A 7,488-nucleotide genomic window follows, 5' to 3' on the forward strand; every position below is an offset into this window, starting at 1 on the left:
CTTAAACTATCCAAGCAGTCATCAAACGAATCACCATAAATAGTAAAATCATCCATGAACACTTCAGTGCATTTTTCAATAAAATCAGAAAATATGCTCATCATGCATCTTTGAAAAGTGCCCGGAGCGTTACACAAACCAAAGGGCATTCGTCTGTAGGCGAAGGTGCTGAATGGATAAGTGAATGTCATTTTCTCTTGGTCCTCCTGCGCAATAACAATCTGATAATACCCAGAGAATCCATTGAGAAAACAGAAGAAAGCCTTACCTGCTAGCCTCTCTAGCATTTGATCAATGAAGGGTAGGGGAAAATAGTCCTTTCGAGTGGCCAAGTTGAGCTTTCGAAAATCTATTACCATTCGCCAGCCACCTTGTACCCTCATGGGAATTAGTTCATTATTTTTAATTTTTACTACAGTCATCCCAGTTTTCTTAGTTACAACATGAATAGGACTTACCCATTTGCTGTCTGAAATTGGATAAATTATCCCTTCATCTAACAGTTTAAGCACCTCTTTCATTACCGGGTTGAGTTTCCTTTGTGGATCTCTAACTGGTTTGGCATCATCTTCTAAAAGGATCCTATGCATGCAAATCGAGGGGCTGACCCCTTTTATGTTGGCTAGGGTCCAGCCAATTGCCTCCTTATGGTCCTTTAGGACTTTGATGAGCCTCTCCTCTTGCTCCTCAGTCAACCCTTTTGCAATGATCACAGGCAGTGTCTATTTTTCACCCAAGTAGGCATATTTTAAGTGATCAGGTAGGGTCTTTAGTTTCAGCTCCAGAGCCTGCAAAACAGAGGGCAGCAACCTTGTGTGAGAAACCTTCGATTGAACATCAGAAGTACTTACCTCCTGTTCAGGTTCCAGAGTATCATAGGATGCATTGATCTCCTCCTCCCTGTCTGATTGTGCCTTATAATCTAGTTCATCATCCATGTCCTCTTCTCCAAAGACTTCCTGCACAATCGAATCGATAGTATCAATAGAGCAGATCGAATGACACTCACTAGGATATTTCATTGCATAAAAAATATTAAATTTTACAATCTCTCCATCAAACTTGACGGAGAGGGTACCCTCATCCACATCTATTTTGGTCTTGGCCATTTTCATGAATGGACGACCTAATAGAAGTGGGGCTAAACTCGTGGCTGTGTTTTCTTCCATCTTCAGGATGTAAAAATCAGTTGGAAAGATCAAATCATTAACCTGCACTAATACATCCTCAACAATCCCTTCTGGGTATGCATTAGAATGATCAGCCAATTGAATAACAACTCTAGTCTCTTTTAACAAACCTAGTCTCAATGCACAATAAATCGAGTATGGCATGACATTAATAGATGTTGAAAACAGGGGCTGTCGACTGAAAAATTGGGGCTGATATTTCTGCTGTCCTCCTTGGGTACCGTAGCTAAAGTTTGGCTGATCTCTCAACCCTGGATTGTAATGATTGGAGTAAGGATCATACTTTCGTTGGGGCTGGCCTGGGAATCCTCCCATGGCATTGACTTGCTGCATCGGGCCATCTTGTAATGATGGACACATGTCCGTAGGATGTCCAGGGATCAAACAGATACCACACACCCTGGCAGTTTGTAAATGTCTTGCTGCGAGCTGCTTAACCAAGGCAGTTAAACCAGAAATCTGGTTTTCTAAATTTACATGGCTTACCTCGTTAACCCTTCTAATGGTACCTTCTGTCCTTGTACCAAATTGCTGAGAATTTTTGGCCATATTGGAGATTAATTCCCTGGCCGCTTCAGGTGTCTTATTCACTAGAGCTCCTCCACTGGCTGCATGGACCATACTTCTATCCATGGGCTGAAGCCCTTCATAGAAGTATTGGATTAACAATTGTTCAGGAATTTGGTGGTGGGGACAATTAGCAACAAGTTGCTTAAACCTTTCCCAATATTCATGTTAGACAGTTTTTGTATGCCCTTAGCATCAATCTGATTTGATGTACTTTTGTTATTTAGTGGAAATAAATAAAGTGCATGTTTGATTCATGTTGTTTGGTTTAATTTTGTGTAAAACCCTAAAACTGGACATTTATAGAGACTCGTGTTAGTTTTATATGTTCACAGCCGTTGGATAAGTCTGGGGAGATTTATCCTGCCAAGGCTGATACTGGTGTGCCACCAAGTGCTGGGATGGCCTGTCTCAGCCACCAGGATAAGACCCGAGGCACATGCAATATGGGATTACTTGAATCCTTGAACCGGACCAGATTTCCAGTATTGCCCTGGACCTTGGAGATAGATGGGCAAAACTGGAAAATTACCCCAGACCCCTAGACTCGATTATGACACTTCACTAGGTGTTGGATCAGGCTGCCTTTGATATGCCAATTAGTGAGATCCTTAGCGGGGATCAAAACCTGTGTATGCTGGGGCAGTTTGAGAATTCATCTGAGTGGGTGATCATAGTGACAGAATCAGCCACTTTGTCGAACAAAGGGTAATGATCGGGAATGCACTCTCTCTGATGGAAACCAAACTGCCAGTAGTTGATTTCAATCATTGGAATTTTGTTTTGCAAAATTAATATATTTATATATATATGTACGGTTTCAAATTGTTTGCAAATGGTTTTAATTCCCGGGATCCATGTGAGACGAGAGTGTGGCACTGTTCCTTGCAGCCGAGGGAGAGGTCCTCTCTTGTCGGGCAGTGCTTGATCATTAAGGGCTGAGAGGTTAAGTGTAAGACCATTGAGGATAATACCTGATGGGCTAATCTTGCACATGCCCACAGTCCCTGGGTTTTTATAAGATTGCTTGGCCCAGGGACCACTTAATGTAAGTGTTGGGCCCATAGGGTCCATATGATGGACTCAAGGGGTTCATTGAGTTTTTCAATGAATTCGGCTGGGCCTTGTATTAAAGGCTGGGTCGAACCCATGTGGCTGGTGTGTAGATCAATGCTTGGGTCCCACGCCATACAAAGAAGCCCAACTGGGCAGCAGATTGGAAAGTAATTAGACACTGAACACTTAATGGGCCAGAAGCCCATTTTGAGGTGGGCTGAGATTAATGTTAGTAAAAGGATTGGGCCTTTAGCCTTATCCACTCTTGGAGACCAAATTCAAATTAGATTTGAATCTGGTAACCGTCTGATAAGATCAGGAGTAATCTAACTTTATCTGCAGATAGGATTAAGATTATCCCTTATCCAAATACTGATTTGGATTGGGATAACTCCTAATTAGGAGGATTCTTAATCAAGAAGAAAGGAGGAGAAACACTAACCAAAAAAAAAAAAAGGAGAGAAATACAATAGATTTCGAATCAAGAAAAATCGCAAGAAAGGTTCCGACGAATTGAGATCAGATCTCATACTCCAGAAAAAGAAAGAAGAAGTAGTTCAGATTTTTTGCCTTTGGAGTTCTCCTCCTGCTGCCGCCATCTGTTTTTGCAAGATTAGATCTTTGCAGAAAAAGAAAGTCAAGAAATTTGTTCTTGATATCAGTCTTGCAAGAAAGACTGAAAAAGATTCAGTGTTTAGTACTTCCAGAGGATTCTTGTGAAGGATCCAGTGTGTAGGACGCACCCTGCTGGTTCTGTTCCATCCACAGCTGTGTCATCTTCAGCAGGAACGGATCTTGGAGCATTCTTTGGGTGTGAACACCAATTTTGGGAGATAGTGCTTCTCCGGATCAGGTATATTCCTCCCATTTGTCTTTTGGTACAGATCTAGTTTGATTATGGTTCAAGTAGGATCCTTGAATATTGTATTCTAAATTTAGGGAATATGATTCCCAGATGGGAGAAGGTAGGAAAATTTTTGAAATTCGCACACCCATTCCGCAACCTTTATGGCGTCCATTAGATGGATCCTACCATTCTTTGAATTCATATAATGTCTCACCACCAAACTGCCGAACTCCACATATTTCTTTTCTTATATTCGCAGCCTGGGATGCAAGAAAATATTTATCTAAAAATATCCTATTCATTTCATCCCATGTGCGTACAGAACCAGGAGGGAGAATATACAACCAATCCTTTGTTTTATCTCTTAAAGTAAATGGAAAGGCTATGAGTTTTACCTGGTCCTTGGTCAAACCGTGGGGTTTCATGCTTGAACAGACGACATGAAATTTCTTTAGATGTTTGTGAGGGTCCTCACCTAGGAAACCATGAAACAGAGGTAATAATTGAATCAAACCAGATCTGAGTTCAAAGGCTACCTCAAGAGTGGGGTACGTGATGCATAAAGGCTGTTGGTTCATAGTTGGTGCAGCCAACTACCTTAATGTCCTCTCTCTGTCAGCCATTCTTTCTACTTCCTTGAAGATGGGAAAATCACAAGTGGGTAGATCGAGATCTGAGTTCACCCTTTTAGGTGAACGATCCTTCCTTTGCTTCGCTTCCTTCCTTAAACGATGGGTGGACCTCTCAATTTCGGGGTTGTACTGAAATTCACCTTGTTCAGAAGCACGAGTCATAAACAAGAAGATTAACAAAAGAAGGTAATAGCTAAGAAATTAAAGTTGCTCCCCGGCAATGGCACCATAATTTTGACGGGGTTTGTCGAAGCCCTCAAAATTATTACTAGTCCCACAATAAAATATTTGTAGTAAAAGTGGTTCTAGGTCGAATGGGTAAAGTAATTGTGTGGGAAAATTAAATAACTAAAATTAAATGAATAACAAACTAAACAAACAAGAGAAATTCATTTTTACAAAATTCTGGTTCAAGGGTTCGGGTTGAATCGATTGGCCATCGATCCTAGGTACAATTCAGCATTCTTGCAATTCAAGCATTTAACCATAGATTTACTAGGATAGCCATAATAAACCTTGTGTTTTCCTAATTTAGTTGACCAAACCAAGCATTTGATCAACACTTATCACCACTCAACTGGATACGATAGCGTTCCATGTTAAACAATGATAGCATTAAGATTTGTGAAAACAGTTAAACCAAAATAACAATAATTGAGATAGCTGCAATTATTGAATTTTGTTCCATCGATTCCTTTAGGTTGAACCATGATAAAATGTTGGTCAAAGGCTGTCACGAACAATTGACCCAAAAAGATACCAACCTAATTGCTACTTGTACCATTATTCGTGACAATTACGGATCACCGAAATCATGGATAGCAATAGGAAAATCAACAATAATTCAGTTGTCAAACTAATTAACATCAATGTCCAATAAAAATATGCACAAAAATCAATGAATACTTGAATTAGAAAGAAAGAAAATAAAGTAACTATAGAACCTCAAAATGACACAATCGAACCTCCCACCTTGAACCAGGAAAAGAAGCTTAGCTATGAAGGGAATGAGAGATCCATCCCATGGACGCCAAAAGATTGCGGAATAAGGGGCGAATTTCAAAAATTTTTCTCTCCCTTCAACTGGGAATCACATTCCCTATTTAGAAAATCATATTTTCAAATATCAATCTTGAACCTTTAACTGAACCAGATCTGAACCAAAAGGAATGGGAGAGAATAATACCTGATACAGAGAAATAATATCTCTGAACGAAGGTGTTCACGCCCAAGGAAGAATCCAAAGACTGCTCCCACTGAAGATGACGCAATGCAGGATGGAGCAGAATCAGCAGTGTTCTTCCCAAGAACTCTGTCCTTCACAAGAAACAGCAGGATGGAACGTGTGCACAGCTTCCCTTTTCAGTCCTTTCTCAAAGAACTGATGTCAAGATCCAATCTTGACTTCTCCCACAGCTGGAGATCGAACAGGCAAACAGGGCGGCTATTAGACAGTTTTGTATGCCCTTAGCTTCAATCTGATTTGATGTACTTTTGTTATTTAGTGGAAATAAATAAAGTGCATGTTTGATTCATGTTGTTTGGTTTAATTCTGTGCAAAACCCTAAAACTGGACATTTATAGAGACTCATGTTAGTTTTAAATGTTCACAGCCGTTAGATAAGTCTGGGGAGATTTATCCTGCCAAGGCTGATACTGGTGTGCCACCAAGTGTTGGGATGGCCTGTCTCAGCCATCAGGGTAAGACCCGAGGCACATGCAGTATGGGATTACTTGAATCCTTGAACCGGACCCGATTTCCAGTATTGCCCTAGACCTTGGAGATAGATGGGCAAAACTGGAAAGTTACACCTGACCCCTAGACTCGATTATGACATTTCACTAGGTGTTGGATCAGGCTGCATTTGATATGCCATTCAGTGAGATCCTTAGCGGGGATCAAAACCTGGGTATGTTGGGGCAGTTTGAGAATTCATCTGAGTGGGTGATCATAGTGACAGAATCAGCCACTTTGTCGGACAAAGGGTAATGATCGGGAATGCACTCTCTCTGATGGAAACCAAACTGCCGGCAGTTGATTTCAATCGTTGGAATTTTGTTTTGCAAAATTAATATATTTATATATATATGTGTACGGTTTCGAATTGTTTGCAAATGGTTTTAATTCCCGGGATCCATGTGAGAGGAGAGTGCGGCACTGTTCCTTGCAGCCGAGGGAGAGGTCCTCTCTTGTCGGGCAATGCTTGATCATTAAGGGATGAGAGGTTAAGTGTAAGACCATTGAGGATAATACCTGATGGGCTAATCTTGTACCTGCCCACAGTCCCTGGGTTTTTATAAGATGGCTTGGCCCAGGGACCACTTAATGTAAGTGTTGGGCCCATAGGGTCCATATGATGGAATCAAGGGGTTCATTGAGTTTTTCAGTGAATTCGGCTGGGCCTTGTATTAAAGGCTCGGCCGAACCCATGTGGCTGGTGTGTAGATCAATGCTTGGGTCCCATGCCATACAAAGAAGCCCAACTGGGCAGCAGATTAGAAAGTAATTAGACACTGAACTCTTAATGGGCCAAAAGCCCATTTCGAGGTGGGCTGATATGATCACCCATCCATGGGGCGAATTTGAGATTAAAGTTAGTAAAAGGATTGGGCCTTTTATCCTTATCCACTCTTAGAGACCAAATTCAAATTAGATTTGAATCTGGTAACCTCCTGATAAGATCAGGAGTAAGCTAACTCTATCTGCAGAAAAGGATTAAGATTATCCCCTATCCAAATACTGATTTGAATTGGGATAACTCCAAAAAATGAGGTTTCTTAATCAAGAAGAAAGGAGGAGATTTCGAACCACCTTGAAGAGGTATAGGATACCTCCTGCGAATTCAGATCTGATCTGATTCATACTCTCCAGAAAAACAGAAAAATAGTTCAGCCTTTTGTTTTGGAAATCTCCTCCTGCCGCCGCCATTTGCCTTTGCAAGATTAGATCTTTGCAGAGAAGAAAGTCAAGAAATCTGTTCTTGACATCAGTCTTGCGAGAAAGATTGAAAAGGATTCAGTGTTTAGTACTTCCAGAGGATTCTTGTGAAGGATCCAGTGTGTAGGACGCACCCTGCTGGTTCTGTTCCATTCACAGTTGTGTCATCTTCAGCAGGAACGGATCTTGGAGCTTTCTTTGGGCGTGAACACCAACTTTGGGAGATACTGCTTCTCCGGATCAGGTATATTCCTCCCA

Source organism: Nelumbo lutea, chromosome 1 (genome assembly GCF_056320005.1).
Source record: "Nelumbo lutea isolate HS-2025 chromosome 1, American lotus-T2T, whole genome shotgun sequence".
Lineage (NCBI taxonomy): Eukaryota > Viridiplantae > Streptophyta > Magnoliopsida > Proteales > Nelumbonaceae > Nelumbo > Nelumbo lutea.